This window comes from Megalopta genalis, chromosome 1 (genome assembly GCF_051020955.1).
Source record: "Megalopta genalis isolate 19385.01 chromosome 1, iyMegGena1_principal, whole genome shotgun sequence".
In the NCBI taxonomy this organism is placed as follows: Eukaryota; Metazoa; Arthropoda; class Insecta; order Hymenoptera; family Halictidae; genus Megalopta; species Megalopta genalis.
Genome location: NC_135013.1, coordinates 27,006,300 through 27,025,485, shown reverse-complemented (window position 1 = coordinate 27,025,485; position 19,186 = coordinate 27,006,300). Strand labels below are relative to the sequence as shown.

Below are 19,186 nucleotides of genomic sequence, written 5' to 3'. Positions count from 1 at the left end.
GGAATTAAATGTTTTAAAATATCTAGAAAGATAAAATTATTAATATGATACACAGGAACAAAAAATCCACTGGTTTATTACTCTGAATATTATTATTTGATCGAGGATTTTTATGCAAAATAGAGTGACCTGCATTGATTGCAAAACAATAAACAGGCAAGTTTAACCTTTTCTTTCTTAAGTAATTTTGATAAAAGACGAAATTAATGTATTAACATTCGTAGTCTCTTTTAATCTGTTCACTGTTTTATATTTCACCTATCCATGCTTGCCATAAATGCACAAACTCTGCAGTCTAATTGTAACATCTGACTGAATCGCAAAAATTTGAGAATTTGAGAATCATCAATTATGTGCAAATAAAATGTCGTACACATTAATACCACATCGATTGAAACTTCGTGAATCATAACGACCGATTTCGCAATTTTAATTTCAAAGATGTCGAAACACTGTATGAACTCCCTCATGAGAAATAATTGAATAAATTTCTTAGTCATTACGAATTTCATTGCGATAAAAATCGTGAAAAATTTAGATCAGCTCAGTCTTATCACCCTTAAACAGTCACGTTTCAATCTCTGCTGGTTTCGTGTTAATATTCCGAAAAAGCAAGTACTAGTCGCATCCATCGAAAATGTAAGCGAGCCGTCAATTTAATGGATTGGTGATTGAATCTACGGAAAAAGAATATGCCAATTTCACCGTTCAGAGAACATTCCCAACGAGACCATCGTGCCGTTCCAACGAAGTCACGCCGTCCCCGCGCGAAGCCGTTCCGTTTTGCCCGGCGATTCCGATTGGCAATCGGAGCCCGACTTTTATTGCGGTCCTTGTGTCTCGGAGCCGAGGAAAATCGTGGTAGGTACGCGGTGCATCGGAACGATCGTCCCGTAACCGTCGACATTATGCAATCCGCGGATGCAGCGGCTGAACGGCCGAACTTTCGTGGATATTTGCGCGTACGCGGCACCCGACCGAGATAAAACACGGTGGACGGGGTTAGGCGAACCAGCTCCGCGGGGTTGTTAAGCATAACTTCGACGTCGATGCGTCGATGCATCGCCGGTAACGCTTGTTTTCCCATCGAAACATTAAACTGTTGGCCGAATGATTTCTCGAGCAGCGAGTAAAAGGGAACGGCGACGATAATTCGAGGCGGTTTGTCTCATCGAAACCGGCGATTTGTCTGCGACAGAATTCCATAAACGTCCGTCCGAGTTTCTGCTGGGGCAAGCGTTGGCATTACTGCGGTTTCGCAACGAAGGCGAACTTCGACAGAGAAAATAAGACCGTTCGCGCCAATGAATCGGCAACTCGAGTTACGTCTATTATTCTTTGACTTGAATGCTTATTTTTCACGAAATATCGGACCTCTGAAAGCACAAGTTTCATTAAAAAACATATATGCATATATTACTGCGGTTATGTACCTATTACTGCGAGCCAAATGCTGCGGACGTTCCGATTACTGCGTGTCAAGGTTGACGATATTAAACGTATAAAAAATGATGATATTCATTTTTAGAAGATTACATATTTACAAGATTACTATAACATGTTAGATTTTATTACTTTTATGAAACACCGCAGTATTTCGGGCGTCCGCAGTAACACCCGCACTTGCCCCACTTCTACTCGCAATATTTGATAACCATCGTCAGTTTGGCTCGTTTCTTCGCGAACAATCGCACGAATTTATTCAGCGAAACGGAGATTTCGGGAACACGTAGATAAACACGATTTTTCATTTACTGGCTAACCGGCGCTCTGGAACCAGGCCAAACGTCATAAACGTTTCGTACAGGCTTTTTCGTCTCGTTTTCATAGAAAAGTTACAGGAATGCGCAATGCCGTTGAAATTCGGCTTTAATTGCGGCTCGCGAACGAATAAGCGAGCGTGGTTCGCAATTAGTGTAACCGTGTCGCAACGAATCTGAAATTGGTCGGTTTTTGAACAGTTTGGTTCATCGACGAAGGTATCGTCGCGTTTGCAACGCGGCCGTACAATGCGATTCATTTATTCAATATTTCGTGCGCGGCATTCATTAGCGCGCCAACTCGTCTACGCATATTTCATTGTATTCCGATAAGAGCCCTTGTTTCAGTCGTTCTTTGCCGATTGTTAATTTCAATGTTCGACGAAACCACAATTTTGAGAACAACACGCGCCTAACGGATATTGTTTTATAAAACAATGGCAACGTTCAATTTGCACGAAACAGAGTTGGGCAGAATTTTATTCGACGCTATCGAATAAAATATTCGATAACTATTCGAATAAATAATCGAATAAAGATTGATCTAGATACAAATTTATTCGAACGCAATTTTATTCGACATTGGCGGAAAATAATCGATTCGAATAAAAACGATAACATATAATGTGTTTTTTTATAGTTTATCGATTCATTTCTTCCATATTATTTTTTCGAATTGTTCGAACAGAAAACTATAATAAGAAAATAATAGGAAGCCATTTCGACGGTTCCAGCGTTCAAGCTAGAAAAGCTTAACCCTTTGCACTCGAGTGGTGACCCTGAGGCACCACTAAAATTGTTATATCACGTTCTAACATCATTTTTATATCATCGAAGCTTAAATATTAAACATTATTAAAAGTGTAACTGTTTTTCATTTCGTATGCATAAAATGCACTTTGCCCTGCAAAATGGAAATTGTGTAAGTGTAAGTCTGAAAAATGATTAATAACTGTAACTGTAACAGTAAGTCGGAAAAATTATTTTAGATTTACAGTTGAAATGGCTTCGAGTGCAAAGGATTAATATCTGAATGCACGATACGATTGAATCGGCAGAATTCGTAGCTGCAACGCGAATGCCATTCCCGGGGAACCTAAAAAATGTATGAAGTTTTATTAGATGAAACCTCTGGTCGAGTTCGATTCGTTCCGGGGCTCCGAACCGAATCGAAGGAAATTAAGATTCCCAGCTTCCTCGGAAAGTTTCGTTCGAAAAAGGAGCAGCATCGGGCTGCGAATGCATTTTAAATATTCCTGGCCGCGGTATCGCGTCAGCGTAACGCCGTCTCCGGGACCTCGAATTGGAAAAGTTCCTACGACTGCACCTGAATTTTTTTCCTGCGTCGGAACGGCTCGGTTAAGCGCCGGTGCACAGTTTTAGCTGCCGATTCTCGCGGCAACTATGCCGGGAATTGCGAAAGTTCCGTCGTTTACACTTCGGCTTACGGCCGGATCCGCGTCCACGGCTCCGGCAATTCAAACTTCGCGGGCTTTTTGTCCCGTGTTCCCTGAGAAATTCACAGCTGAAATTTTCGGTCCGCTTCCGCGAAGGAAGAAGCTCTCCCCCGTTGCTCGTGGGTGCCGGTCCGCGCGCCCCTCTTCGTCGGAAACCGAACAGAGCGTTTTCGAAAGCTCCGACCACGGTCCAGCTAGTCGCATCTAATTATAGCCGCTAATTCCATCCATAATCGATAAGCTCGCGAACGCATCATGCCCGTAGAAACGCGGAAGTCGTGAAACGCAGAATGCGTCGAGCGAAAATTCCAACGAAGCACATTTTTCGAGAATTTTCTCGACTTGCTGCCGTGTCTCTCGAGATTTTTCTTTGCTCGGCGTTTCCCGAAGAGAACTTCGCTGCGTTATTAAATGTCTGAAGTGCCGCATAGTTTTTGGTAGGAAACAAGCTTGATTGAAACTGAGGAAGATTGATCATGAACGCTTTTATTTTTGGCTGATGTATATTGCATCTTCATGAAGCATCATGCTGCCTCTCCTCTTGAGATTTTCTTTGCTCGGTGCTACTTTGAACGAGAATGGCTGTTATTAAATTTTTTAAATTCCGTGCAGCTGTTCGGTACGAAATAAGCTGGATCGGGAACGAGGATTATGGAGTAAATGATGTCGAGATTCGAATGTATTTTATTCAGGTGCAAGAAATGAAACAGTCGTCGTATACACTTTTCTTTTCGATTTATGTATTGTTGCGAATCACTCCGTTTCTCTCGCGTCGCGGCATTTTATTTACAATAAAGAGTATAAACTAGAATACAACTCAATTCAATTATGTTACAGATCTTTGAATTTGTAAAGTTGATCGTTCGATTCTCGACTGTCCGATCTCGACTCTTCGATTGTCCGTTGGTATCACTATTCCTTGGCAACCCCTATCTTCCATTATTTCCTAAGGGGTTTTTCACAACAGGGCAGTTTCACATTACAGCGACTTGATTAGGACAAGTCGCCGTAACAGTATTATTCATTTGTTTATTCACCTTCTCGTAACGTCGAAGTTTCCATCGACTCTTCACAAATAAAACTACGCGAATACAAGAATACAGTAAATTCGCCCCAATTTTTCTTCGGCTTGTGAACAAAAATGCACAATTTGGAAAAAGGAGATACGATTAGTCAAGTCTTGCACCTCATTTTTATGATTATTGACAATCGGCAACTATAAAAATTGTCAATTTTTTTATTAGGGAGAATTTACTGTAGTACGAACTGTTTTGTCCGTACGTTCGGTTAGTCGCCTAACGTACATGCGCGACCGAACTATTGTACGCTCGTTTCGCGCTTCCTACGGCAAACTAATGACGTGGAAGGGTCTCTAGTAGTCTTAGAGAACTTTATTTTTTGTGTTGCACTCTCTGCGAGCGCTGGTGGAAGAATGCTCTTCCAACGCTGGAAAGTCGTGGAAGAGCACCGTGGATGGGGGTAGATTGTTTATTATTGGTCAAGGCACGAATCACCCCTTGGAGGGGGGTGTCTGCCTTGACCCTTGTTGGGGCCTGAGAGGGTTTCCCCAATGGTGGGACCTTTTTATGGCCCTTGTCTCTGGACGCAACACGAACCGTTTGAAGTTAATATTTTCTGCAAGTTGCTCGCGCAATGCTGCAACGATTTCAAAAAGCGTACCTCTAAAAGTATTTCCGTTTGAAAATATGCGTTTTAAGCAGCGTGAAATAAAGATCTCTAAAAACTGATGACTACCCAAAGGGCTAAATTCGGTCTTTGAAAATTGCACCAAAGACATCTCGTTTCGCCCGTAGATTCGCGACCTAGTTATCGTGCTCTGTCTCTCGAATGCAGAAAGAGCAGAGTGAAAGCTGCTGTTCGGAAATAATGATAACATGCTGGACACGTCAAAAGGTTTCAGTCTCTAAAAATCGTGCCGGGTAATAGAGCGCACAAGAGGGATGGAATGAAGATTGCCGTTCCGAGGTAATGACAGCTCGTCGCTTCAAAAGGTTTCAGTCTTTGAACGTCGTGACCCACGAAATTTGATTTCGCATCGAGTCATTCCGGTGATCAGTCTCGGTCAATCGGATACAGAAGAAGAGGAGGAGAAGGAGGGCGATAAAAATAGTAAGAGCATCGGGTTCGTGGAGTGGCGCTTTCGCGTCGAGTTGATTGCGCGCGACTGCAGCATCCGTGTCTTCCGACTTCCGCGACGGCAACAGCTGTTCGAGGGCCCGCGGTGGTATCGCGGGAGGACTTTTCATTTGTTGCGTCGGAACGACCCGGCAATTTCGAGGGCCAATCGATTCACGGACCGATAACTGTTCGGCGAGTTTCGAGCCGGCGCGGCGCTCCTCATGAATTTCCAAGCTCGCTCGCTCCAGTTGCGATAGGAGCCTTCGACCTTCGACCTCATTAGTGCCCACATCCCGGCGTATTATCCTCGTCGGGGCATAGATGAAGTGTGCATTAAGGTGAACGAGGCGTTGTCGAGCAGGTGTTCGAGATCGCCCCGGCTTGACCTTATCCGAACTGGCTGCCGAACGGCGGTTCGGGAGACGTTCGATAAGCAGCTTCGATACCTGCAGCCTGCGATCGCGTTGCTTCGTGTCCTTAAGGCCGACTCGGGTCAACCACACGCTCGAACCGTGCCCGAACTGCCGATATTCCGGCAAAAGTGATCAGGAAAATTGTTCATCCGATACGAATGATAAGAATCGAACGCCAACCAAATACGTTCGATCCTTTCCCTTCGTGAAAACTTACAGTGATTACAGTGTTCACGTAGACTCGGTTCGAAAAATTACTAATAATAGCAATATCTTTGGAAAATGCACTATAATACACTGTGTTTTTTATACATATTATACGAGTATACTCGTCGTGACACAAAATACTGCCACTTCTCCGCGACGAGCATGCTCGTCAAGCTAACTGATTAAGTCGAATTCTATTCTCTTGTCGCCAACATTTGAACATTCAATTTTTTATATAAATACAGAATAAATATAAAGTTTCTTTCTCTTAAAAGAAAAAAAATTATTGCGATCGGAAAAGTTCCAATCATCGTAATCGCAAAGAAAATGGCACGGCGAGGGATTAAAGAACATCGAAATTTCTGAAGTTGCTCCTCGACGTTTCGCTCCTAATCAAAGAAATCTAACCACACGCTCGAACCGTGCTCGAACTGCGATCTTCCGGCAAAAGTGATCAGGAAAATTGTTCATCCGATACGAATGATAAGAATCGAACGCCAACCAAATACGTTTGATCCTTCCACTTCGTGAAAACTTACAGTGATTACGGTGTTCACCGATTCGAAAAATTACTAATAATAGCAATATCTTTGGAAAATGCACTATAATACACTGTGTTTTTTATACATATTATACGAGTATACTCGTCGTGACACAAAATACTGCCACTTCTCCGCGACGAGCATGCTCGTCAAACTAACTGGTTAAGTCGAATTCTATTCTCTTGTCACCAACATTTAAACATTCAATTTTTTATATAAATACAGAATAAATATAAAGTTTCTTTCTCTTAAAAGAAAAGAAATTATTGCGATCGGAAAAGTTCCAATCATCGCAATCGCAAAGAAAATGGCACGGCGAGGGATTAAAGAACATCGAAATTTCTGAAGTCGCTCCTCGACGTTTCGCTCTTAATCAAAGAAATCGGTCGTTAAACGGGCAGGTAATGCTCTCGACAATACCTGGCCGAGAACGGCGCGTGCAACAAAGCAAACTCGCGGCCAACTGTGCTCGCCGAAGTTGCCGGCTGCTTTTAGAAACGGATCCGCCGCACTTTTCCCCGGCTCGAATCCGGGCGCAGCTTTCAGCGAGACCGCAGACGTTCTCGCGAAGTAATTAAGACCAAGAGAGCTTCAGACCGAAGAATAATCTCGAGCAACTTCGTTCCCGCGACGTTGCGTATCTCCTTGGTTAATTGTCGGCCGATGGGATCTCCGCGTCACCTTTGTAAACGTTCTCTTGTTTCTCTTTCGGAGTGCGTCCATTAGTCGCGAAAGAATCGCCGCTCCGCGTCGTTAAACGAATCCCCAGTTGCGGGCAAAGCCGTCTGTTAAAAAAATACAACCGTTCGCTGGATGTTCCTTCTGCGAAATATTTCGCGGGAGTTCATCCACGCGCCGCCTGCATCCGCGGTTTCCCGCTCTTTCAAAGCGACGCGACGCGGCAGCTGATCCACGATGAAAGCGTCCCGTATTTTCCTTCGGTCTTTCCGCGCAGCGAGATTGGCCCGACATCGATTTTGTCGCTTTTCGGCGAACGAAAAAATCACTGGCTGCTGAGTCCGCTGAAACGCGAGCAACTTTGTTCTTTCCGGCGCGGCGGAGAACATCTTCGTGCCGTTTCCACGCTTTCGGAAAAAGGCTGGCTTGCCGGGAACCTTGATTGAAAACCATTGAAAAACTGGACGCCGGTCTGCGGAGCGAGAAATTCGGATGTAATCGCGTTGAAATGCTGATCGAAGAAATCTCGACGACGGAGGAAATTGTATTACACTCCCGGACAAAAATGTAACTCGTTTCAAAATTAATGTAATTTTTATTCGCTTAATCCTCGGACGGCGGACCATTTTTACAGCTATGCAATTGATGACGTTTACGATGGTTCTCAGCTTTATTCGTTACATTTTCGAAACGTAATTTTGAGGATACTTCACGTTGTTCCCAGTGTAACAGTCATTTAATTGAATCGTCGAAAATTGACACCGCGGATCTTTCTGCAAAAGAAAAGCTGCCTATATTAATTCAAGTATCTCTCCTCTCTTAATAATTGCAATAAATTCAACAAGATTTAACGACATCCTTAAATTCTCCTAATCTCGTTATTATTCGTTTATAATTTGTATATAATTTATCCATCTGTCTCATAAATGCACAGAATCCGCAGTTGATTTACCAGTTTCGAAAATTAAAACTGCGAAGCCGATTACTGCGGGATGACCAATTACTGTGCCCTTGATTAGTTTTCGGGCACAATTAACTTTATATTTGTCGAACAAGGTATTTGAAATTTGTTTATACTTTTATTATATTTATTTCTGAATGAATAAATTCAACATGTCTTATTCGATAAATAGAAAATTAATTATTCCCGGAAACGAACGACAGGCACAGCAATTGGCCCCACAGTAACCGACTCCGCTACTCTATGTTACAGAAAATGAATTCTTTAGGGGCCAATGGCAAACCTTCGACCCTCCGCAACATTATTTATTGCACCCTTTCGTAAACCTTAATGGAAACCGACTTTCAGTCTGTTGATTATTTGCAAGCAAAGTATTTGCAAGTAAAAGTGTACTTATTGAACACACAAGATCTAATCTAGAGGCTTACTCGTGAGAGCTTAGAGACAACTAGTGTACTCATAGGCTGCTCACCGACGGCTAACTAAAAACTACGGGTCGAGAAATCTTTATTGGTCATAAATAACCAATCCGTGCAACGGACTTTCGAGTCAACGCACGTTTCGCGCTCACGTGCCCTGTAGATGGGCAGCAAGGGCCGTTTTACCTAAAAAACGGACAAGGCCGTAAAACCTATAAATTACCTATTTTCAACAGCATCAAAAATGCCAGACATTTACACAGTCTTGGATAAAATTAGTCCAGGACGAGCGCGTCAGCGAACGCGATAATCGCTGGCCTAATCGATCAATCATGAAGCGTCTTGCTAGTCCACCGGTCTGTCAAAAATTCATTGAAGAGCCGGCGTAACAGTTTACAGGCTCTCCTCGAGAGGATTTCGAGGATGCTCCGGGAGGCAATAAAGTAGAGTAACCGAGTTGAAAACAGATTTGCCGCGTGGAAAGCTCCTCGGCGAGAGCCGAGCCACCTCCGGCCGGGTTTTCGAGCCGGGAATCTCTCGGAGGTAATAAAACCATTCGTCCCGCCAATTTTAGCTTGTTGAAGCTGCACACGAAGGATGCGACCAAGTTCGCCTTTATCGCCGGTTTATTACACGCGCGCACGAAGGTAGCACGAGGCGCTGTAACGCTGGCCGCGTGGGCGTGTCCCGGGGAGAGCCGCGACTCGCTCCCGGAGTTCCCTTCGTATCCAGGTGATTAAAAAAAAATCAATTACACGGCGTCGATAGCACGGCGCCCGATGGAACACGCTCCTACGTCGCCTAGCCTCGATCCTCGCGAGGTAACGAGCGCGCCGCGGATATCGGCAGATATCGGACGCGGATAATTACAAAAAATTGTGACATCAAACCGTGGGAACGGGCTTCGTGGGTCGATTGAACGGGGGGTCGAGTTTCATAGGGAACCAGGATCGCGAAAAAATCGAACGCTTCGGGGTGAAGTTTCGCTCGAAAAAAATGGTGTTAATCCTTTGAGGCCAAAAGTGATCGGTTTCTATCCAAAAAGCGCAAAAAATCTGTTTTAAAAAATATTCCTATAATGCATAATTTAGTCACGAGTCAACTATACATTGTGGCTTATTATTTACTATGGTCTTTTCTGTCATTTGCTCATTTTGGACATGGTTACATGGCTTCAAAGTAGCTCATCTCTAAATCATTCTAAATTTATATCATCGTTTATTATTATTTTGTTTTTTGGAAATAGATAATATTTACAGAATTTAATGTACTTGGTATGTACTTAAATTATGTCACAGGACACTTTTTTTATCTCTTATATTTTTTGAGTTATGTTCAATTGAATAAGCTGAATTTTCATTTCATTTTTTAATTATGATTTCGATGAAATTCGATGTTCGCTTTGATTGCATTTCGAATTGAATTGAAAACAAAAATTGTGTTATATATAATAAATATATAAGTAAGGTGAATATAAATAATATAAATGAAAAAAAGTAAGGTTTGAATATATAATTTTGGTTGTTATACGTTTTTTTCCGCTTTTTGTATGGAAACCGACCACTGTGCGTCGTTGTGTGATGATTCAGTTACTTGCAGTCGTTGACAAATATATACGCACACCTTCTAAAACAGAATATCTTTTTTAAAATTTGACCAAACGAGATAAGATGTTTTGTTTTTCAAATATTTAAGGGACAAGTTTGTTAGGCAACGTGTAAAAATATTTTCGCAGACGTAGCAATTGGAATGACAAATAAATATAAAAATTACGTTTCTTAAATATCTTATCTCACCATATAATCTTTATTTTGTCATTCCAGTCAATTGCAATGTTCGCGAAAATATTTTTATACTAGCATCTCGAAAAGATTCAAATCGTTTGGTCGAATTTTAGAAAAATTACTCGCTCTTAATAGACGCCCACGATTGTATATTCTTATTCGAAAATGTAGCAAGCGTACAATCATACACGAAAATAAATAAATTGTTCACCTTTCCCATTGTTTAATACGTATCAGAGTGCTCTGATTAAAACATTCTCAGTACCTACAACGATTGTCGTCCGCAAAAGGTTAATCAGAACGGGCTTGATCATTCGATTGACTGAATTGTCGTCGATGCGGGTTGTTTCAGTGAGTCGGCGGTTTCCTTTAATGTTCTTTGTACCGCATTCTGTCCGCTTACAAAAGAATCTTTTAAGTACAACGAACAGCGTTTACTGGTAAAGCTTCTTGCCGGCAAGAAGCGCCGCTATTATGGCCAGACGATCGATTTCCTGTTCGAGGTCGTTTTCTTCGGCATCCGAGTGTGTATCGGACGCGGCCAAGATCGGTTTTTTCGACGGTATCGCGTGGCATTGTCACGGGAACGCCGTTAGACAAAGTGGTATTAAGAGACAAAGGGCGAGGGTGAAACAGAGAGAAATCGGGGGGACGGCGACGCTAACGGCGCCGACAACAATGGGGTGACAAACGCACAGTGAATCTCTCCTGCTCGCCTCTGTGTATCAGTCATCGATATCGCCGATAAGATCTTATTGGGTCATGGCACACCGTTTCTCGGATCACTAGCTGCTAATACAGATGCTATTAACCGGCTGCGTTATTAATTCCGATTTTCTGGCAAGATGCGCGATATACAATGGGCAATGGATATCGAATTGTAATTACTCGCTAATCGATAGTGTGTCGATGGGTCCGAGGAATACCTCTGATTAGGTGATCAACTCTATGAGTCCTACAACTGAGTCATAACGTTCTAGATTCTAGATAGCAGAAATTCGCGAAGATTTTTACTTCCCAATGAAATTAATATGATGACATGAACAGATTGCTCTAAATAAAACGAAACATTACGAAGCACTGGATCAGTGTTAAAGATTTATACGCTGCTCGATTTTCTTCGACTAGACAAAATCGTTCATTTTCTATTCGGTAAAATTTTTTGGTAAAATCAAAACGATTTTTTATGTACGTCTACAACACGAGGATAGGTTCGATTCGTGCTTCCAATCAGGCAAGCTGGTATTGTTCATTGATACATCAGAGGATAGTGGAACGCGAATACGCGACGAAAACTTTATTTGGTGATCTCATTCATAAGGCGATCGTGATTTGATTTTTTAACGAAAGGCAGCGTCGTTTTATTGACTCCATCAGACTGTTTATTGTACCAGATTATTATTCCATTAGTTATACATTAGATAATGTATAATATTTATATTTAAACATACATGTAAATATATTGTATAAGTGTAATATTATGAAATTGTATTTATATAGTATTACATGAATATAATATTATACAAATAAAATATATTATAAAAACAAAGGTTTCATAAATATGTATAATATTATACAATTACATTTATATAGTATTATATGAATATAATGTTAAACAATTATATTTATATAATACTATATATAACTATAATATTATACAAATAAAATATATTATAAAAACAAAGGTTCCATAAATATGTATAATATTATACAATTATATTTATATGGTATTATATGAATATAATATTATACAATTATATTTAAATAATACTACATGTGGCTATAATATTATACAAATAAAATATATTACAAAACAAAGGTTCCATAAATATGTCTCTCTCCTCGCAATAGCCTAAATAAAGTGAAATTACTCCAACACTCGTAGACTCCAGCTTTGCATTTCACTAATCAATTTATATTCTATAAAAACTTGTTTTAAAACAAAAAATAGTTCTACAACCTATCCAATAAGCAATAATTAAATAAATAAATATTTCTCACAATCGTATCAGGCTTATTATGTATTATCGATCAGAAACTTGAGGAAAAGGACTTCAAGCTGCAGCGTATCAATATTTCTTCAACTTTCATTTGCTCCGAAGGAGCGAACAAAAGTCGCCCGGCACTCTGCAACGTTTCCAACTGAAAGTAAAACGACTTCTCAACGGAAAGACGAAACGGCGGCAAGTTTCATTCAAATGTTGCACTGAAACGAGCGAAGTAACGAATCCGAGTTCGAAAACATTTTAGTCGACTAATTTCCATGGGGCCGCGCTGCCCGGCCATTGCAAGCCCTACGATCGCCAGGACCATTTGACATTAATTGCTTCGGCGAGCACGAGCGAGAGTGGCGTGTCGCGGATGATGCAGTCGGTTTCATTTCGCGCGGAATATTACCTGCGAAATGAACCGTGGCCTCGCGATGCTCGCACGGCCGCGTCGCGGCTCGCGTTCCTGTGCGCGCGCGCGCGCGCGGCCCGTTTTTTACGCCCGCGAATGCGGTCGCCGCGTGACGCGAGCCTGGTTTTATGCGAACAATATCTGCGTCATCCGCAGATCCGGATCGTCCAATCGATCGCGATCGAAAGGAGACTGAATTCGAATCGAGGAAACTCCGCGATCCTTCCTCGAACAATTTTCTAATTGTTTCGTGCCCGCTAATTGTCTCCGAATACTCATTTAGAGCTCGTTTCCCGTGACGCTCCGGCGGCCATTCTTATTTCCCGAGGCCCCGAAATGCCGAGAAATCGACATTCCCGCAGATTACTTTGCGAAAGTGGAAATAATTGAAGTATTTCTGCAGCTAACATTAGCTAGATAGTTGATTTTTATTTTCGCCTGGAGCTTTTATCCACGTTCGTAGATCGGTTTATACAAGGAAGAACAATAGAGCCGTTTTTTTAACCGACTAAACGACTGTTCGTCGTAAACATTGCAAATTGTAATTGCAAACGGGAAGACACGATTCATTCTATTTTACGACGCTGGATCGGAGCAATGAATATTCGCAGCTCGAGATCGTGTTCGATTTTACCTTTTTTTTCATCAACGGACTTGTTAAATCGACACGACGAAAAGTTAACACTGCCAATGAAACAAAATGGCGTGGAGAGAACGAGGCGCGGTTTTCTTTCTTCTGCAAACGGTCGCATTTTTCGTGAAAAATCCAGCCCACTAAGAGTAAAACGGAATGAAACCGGGCTCCTGCGCAGCCTCTGCGATTCCCGTGCGTTTTAATGCATTTTTTAACCGGTTTCGCCGGTAAATGAACGAAACGAAACGAAACAGAATGAAAAAAGAGCTCTTGTTCTATTTTTTCTCGAGCACCGGGACGAATTGAAGCGGCAGCGGCGGCGTCTGTTTTCCGCGATGGAAAAAAGGGTCTGTCTGAGAGACGAATGGGCTCGGAACAAGCTTTAATGAAACGTTTTTCCGTGGACCCGGTCGCCCTGTGATCTCAGCGTGCGCGGAGTATATTAAAGCGTCGATTGCGTCGCCGTTACCTTCGGGAAAGTTGATTACGAGGAGCTGAACAGGACGAACGGCGTCGACGAGTTTTCCATTTCACAGCCGCTGCGGCTTCGATCGGCCGCGACCCTCCGCTAAAGCAACCTTTTCTTAATTCAATATCTCCGCTCGGAATACCTCTGCGTAGTTTCTCGTCTTGCGATTCAGCAGCAACCGCGTTCTACCGCGCGCGCTTTGAGCGGCGAATCTGTCTCAGGAAGCTTTCAAGTTATCTGCACTTAAGAAATCATATCGCGGACGGCACACCGTGGCGATAGGAATTTCACGAGCCGCTTTTCTCGAGTGGCTCGGATTACTCGGAATTGGGTCGTCGATTAGCCGAGAAGCGTCTGTAGAAAATAACGTAAGCGGCGAAATCGACGAATTTCGTCTCTTTTTTTCCTCCGTTAAATGTTCACCGTTCGCTACTGCGTAATCGTCCCGATCTGAGATTATTCGGGACGCAACAGTTTCCAAGAAGGGTTAATCGAGAGGCTGAGTATCAGTCGTCGAGATATTATTGTGTTTGTATTTCGCGATGCGCGAGTTTCGAGTTTGTGGAATATGGATTTCATTCGGGTCGATCGTCCTCGTTTGCCAGCTGATCGACGGATGTTTTACCGAATTTTTAAAGGGCCGATCAAATTCATTAAACGGTTTCCGAAGTCCGCTTTCATGTTTCGCGAACGCCGATCCCTTTTACGGTTGCTTTATCGCAGCATCTCGTTACTCCACATTCGGATAACCGCCGGAATTCGGCGATGTTGCTGTTAAATCGTTCGCAAGTTGCTATTTCGCAAACAATCGCGATTCCGCGTAATTGCCGCGATTGCAATCGCGGGCCAATAAGAATGTGCAATTACAGAATGCAACTCGTTGTCGAATTAACTATCGCAGTTTAATGGTCATGAGATTATTGGTGGATCGGTTTGCAGTTTGCGAAACGTTCGGTTCACGCGGTTTCCTCTTTATTTTTTTTTTTACGTGCAATTAGTGCAACTTCTGCGACAATTCTAAACAAAAACAGAAAATTCTTGCGAATGCAAGCCGTTTTATTCGATCGCATTCTCGCATGGTTATAAGATTACGTGAGTCAATTGAGCCCTATCATTCTATATACATCATGATTAAGTGATAGGCCAGTTTTTCCCCTTGATTGCATGACAAGGTTGGTCCAATTCCATGCTAGGGATCGAGAACCGAAGCTTGATTAATCCGTCGGTGGATCGACCGCAAGTTAAAGATTTAATTTCACAAATTAGTTGGACACGATCTCGCGCCCCAGGGGGTCAATGTAACATGCTGCGGGCTTCGATCAATCTACGATCGGGATTCGGCTTGGACGTTCTGCATAATACCAGAAAATGGTCACTCGAACGTCCCAGAATGCTCGCTGAGTTCATCTCGTCAACGAATGTAGTCTGCATAAATTTGTATTATGTTTGTATAAGTTTGTATAGGTCTGCATAAGACTGCATATGTTTGTATAAATTCGTATAAGTTTGTATAAGCATGCATAAGACTGCATATGTTTGTATAAATTTGTATAAATTTGTATAGGTCTGCATATGTTTGTATAAATTTGTATAAATTTGTATAGGTCTGCATATGTTTGTATAAATTTGTATAAGTTTGTATAGGTCTGCATAAGACTGCATATGTTTGTATAAATTCGTATAAGTTTGTATAAGCATGCATAAGACTGCATATGTTTGTATAAGTTTGCATAAGTCTGCATAAGACTGCACACGTTTGTATAAATTTGTACAAGTTTGTATAGGTCTGCTTAAGACTGCATATGTTTGTATAAATTTGTATGAGTTTGTATAGGTCTGCATATGTTTGTATAAATTTGTATAAGTTTGTATAGGTCTGCATATGTTTGTATAAATTTGTATAAGTTTGTATAAATTTCTAGAAGTTTTCATAAATGTGTATAAGTTTGTATAAATTTGTATAAATTTCTAGAAGCTTCCATAAGTACATACAAGTTTGCACAAGTTCGCGAAGGATTACTTTCTGCCCAACTCTGATTTGTACGTGTTCACATGATCTTCGCACAAAAACCGAACAAATTTTTCATTTGATTCCCGCTTCTAACAATCGTCGCGAGAACATTTCCTGAAAACGAATTAATTCCGCGAATCGACAACTTTCGCAGAACGTTGCATAGCCGTGCGGGGAAACCGATCGAGAAGGAAAAAAATCGCGCGTTAATCATCGGTGATCTACGACCGCGAATCGTTCGTTGGTTCGTTACAATGACATGCGAGCCAGACTTCGAGATAATCCGGGACACTTGGTCCGGTTGGAGCGGCTCGGGAAAGAGAAAGACGCCTCGCAGCTTCGAGGCATGAAATCGATGACGCGGGGTGCCACGGAAAGGCAACAGCGAAAGCTGTCGCCTCGTAAGCTCCGGCGGTGTTTAATTAGTGCCACCTTTTCGCCGGGCTCTCGACGGAATTCGCCTCGGGCGGCGCGGAATGAGCGTCCGGTTAATTAATCCCGATCAGTTTCTCGGGAACACGCGTCCGCGCTCGCATTCCGCTCGTCTCCTTCGGCGCTGATAAATCATCGATCGGATCGGCCGGTGATAGATTCAGCTCGCGACTGAAAAGCCTGTCGAGTGACCCTCGCGCGGCGCCGTTATCGCCGCGCCATTATTCCGGCTGCCGATAAGCGCTGGAAATATTTCCCGGGTGAAATATGTCGCCTACGGTCGCAACCGCGCTGATTTACAAGGTCCGCGAGCGAACACCCACGCCCGAGGAACGCAAGCACAGCGGCACGCGGATTCCATTCATCTTCCGACACGCTCGCTACGACGCGACGCGGTCTCGCGATGGAACAAGAATAACTGTCGGCGTGTACAGCACCGGCCGTCGAATTATGGCCACGGGAACTTCATTCTTTTTTAGCCCGAGTTGCGTCACAGGTGGCAAATGCTTCTTCACAGAGTTCGGCAGAAAAGTGATCTGATTGATGATTGACGGTTGCGACTAATGAGAAATCGCGTTCATGATTAATGATTACGATTACTGATCATGATTAATGATTCGTTTGAGTAATCATAAATCGTTGATCGTGATCTCAACGCAGTAATAATTAATCACGTAATTATTATTCTTTTTTTTCATTACGATCGACTGGAAAATTTGGTATTGTGTTGATATTAATTCTGGATAGATTTTTTAACAATCTGCTTGTATTTCATGTCTTAATGGAAGACTTTTTTATTTGGATCCAGATCCAATAGCAAGTGACTAGAAAAGATAAATTAATCATTCGATCGTGATTACAGATTGCTGACTAATAATTACAGATTACCAAATGTAATCATGAGTATTGATTTATTTCTATTAACGACTGATTGATTAATGATTATGATTGTCATAATTACTCTTCGTAATCAATCACAAAATAATCGATTACTGTTCAATCCTGATACAAATATATGTATATAAAACTTATAGTATAAACCTATACAAATTGATACAGCTTTCGCTGGCTTATGCAAACTTATAGAAGCTTATAGAAATTTATACGATCTTATACGAAGTTATACAAACTTATACAAACTTATGCAAACTTATACAAATTTATACAGACTGCGTTCGTTGACGAGATGAACTCCGGGAGCATTCTGGAACGTTTAAACGAACAATATCCTACTATTATTATTATATTATCATAGAAAAATTTAATATTTAATATTTAATAAATATCAACTGTCTTGTATATAATTCTTTCTATCAATTAAGGCGTTATTTACAGAAATGAAGTATTCTTCAATTCTGATCACGTATTACAAATCTTTAGAAAAAATCAAGCATCGAAACAATTACTCGTACTCGATTGAAGCGATGAAAATATTTAAACTAATTAAAGAGAAATACGTCGGAATTATTTCGACGAAAATTTTCTCCAGAAAAAGCGTCCTACGCAGACCCAAAAATGGCATCGCCGACGAGAAGTGGACGACCGCTCTCGCCTAAATGAAAAGGAACCGTGAGCGTTCGTTGACGAGACGAACTCCAGGAGCATTCTGGGACGTTTAAACGAACAATTTCCTGCTATTATTATTATATTATTATAGAAAAATTTAATATTTAATATTTAATAAATATTAACTGTCTTGTATATAATTCTTTCCACTAATTAAGGCGTTATTTACAGAAATCAAGCATTCTTCAATTCTGATCACGTATTACAAATCTCTAGAAACAATCAAGCATCGAAACAATTACTTGTACTCGATTAAAGCGATGAAAATATTTAAACTAATTAAAGAGAAATACGTAAGAATTATTTCGACGAAAATTTTCTCCAAAAAAGCGTCCTCTACGGACCCAAAAATGGCATCGCCGACGAGAAGTGGACGACCGCTCTCGCCTAAATGAAAAGGAACCGTGAGCCACGCGTCACGGTGCTCGAGCAAAGTGTCCGATCGTGGGCAGCTTCTGCTCCTCGGCGGAACGCAAAGTATTTTATTTAGTAAAAGCATCGAGCAATCGAGACGTCTCCAGGTTGCTTTCGACGGCGTGCTGTTTCGGCGGCAACGAAGCTAGAACAAAGGGTCCGCTCTGGAACGAGATAGGTAATTGCAGGAGGAGCAACTCGCTGGCGTGGCCGCCGATGCTATCCGGCGTAGCACGAAGACTTTTACTTCTGCGAAAGTGGGTTTATTGGCAATTATTCCGATGACGGGGGATCGCCGATGAGGGTCGCCTTGTTTTAAGAATCGGTCGACGGTTGCCTTTATCGCCGACAGCGAAGTATCCGCAACGGGGTTCTGGCTCGTCTTCGCTGAATAATAACTGGCAGATCCCGGCTGCAGCCGCGACGGTGAAACCGGGTTTGCCCGGAGAAACGCGTTAAAATTTGCAAACCGTTTACTCGCTGTCGCCTTGGCGAGAAACGGGACCTGATTGCCGAAAACGAAACGGCGAGAGAGGATCGGATCAAAACGCGATCAAAGAGAGGACTCTCGTGGAACAGTTCTGCAGCAGCTGATCTTTTTTTATCATTTTTACACACCCAGTTTGTTGTTCTTACCGGAGAATCTACCCACGAGCGAGAACGATGGCACACATTTCGCCTCGATTTTCTTCGGCCGGCAACGTAATTCCGAAGATTACTCGGGTTTCGTAACGAAGCGGGAAGAGAAACGCGAGATCCGGAACCGGGGGAAGCCTGCGAATGCATTAATAAACATCCGCCGAGGTTTCTCGGCGACGTCCGGAGACGTTCTTCCGCGCACAATTTTCTCCGGCGGAACGAATACAATTAATATTTTAATGAAGTTCCCGGTGTCGATTC

At 42.2% G+C, this 19,186-nt stretch overlaps 1 protein-coding gene and 1 long non-coding RNA gene across 4 annotated transcripts in view; one reads left to right on the top strand and one right to left on the bottom strand.

Moving 5' to 3' along the window:
• LOC117220956 (uncharacterized) overlaps positions 1-19,186 on the top strand; it is a 405,009-nt gene that overhangs the window by 164,717 nt on the left and 221,106 nt on the right. The window lies entirely within an intron of this gene.
• The window catches only part of LOC117220727 (somatostatin receptor type 2), a 159,462-nt gene that overhangs the window by 46,666 nt on the left and 93,610 nt on the right, over positions 1-19,186 (bottom strand). The window contains exon 1 of one of the 3 annotated variants that reach the window (XM_033470994.2): positions 14,006-14,036. The exons of 1 other annotated variant lie outside the window; for it this stretch is intronic. The gene's annotated coding sequence lies outside the window, so the exon portion shown is untranslated. Of the gene's footprint in view, positions 1-13,863; positions 14,037-19,186 lie in introns of those variants that run through there. One more of the 3 variants, XM_033470976.2, reaches the window with a different exon arrangement.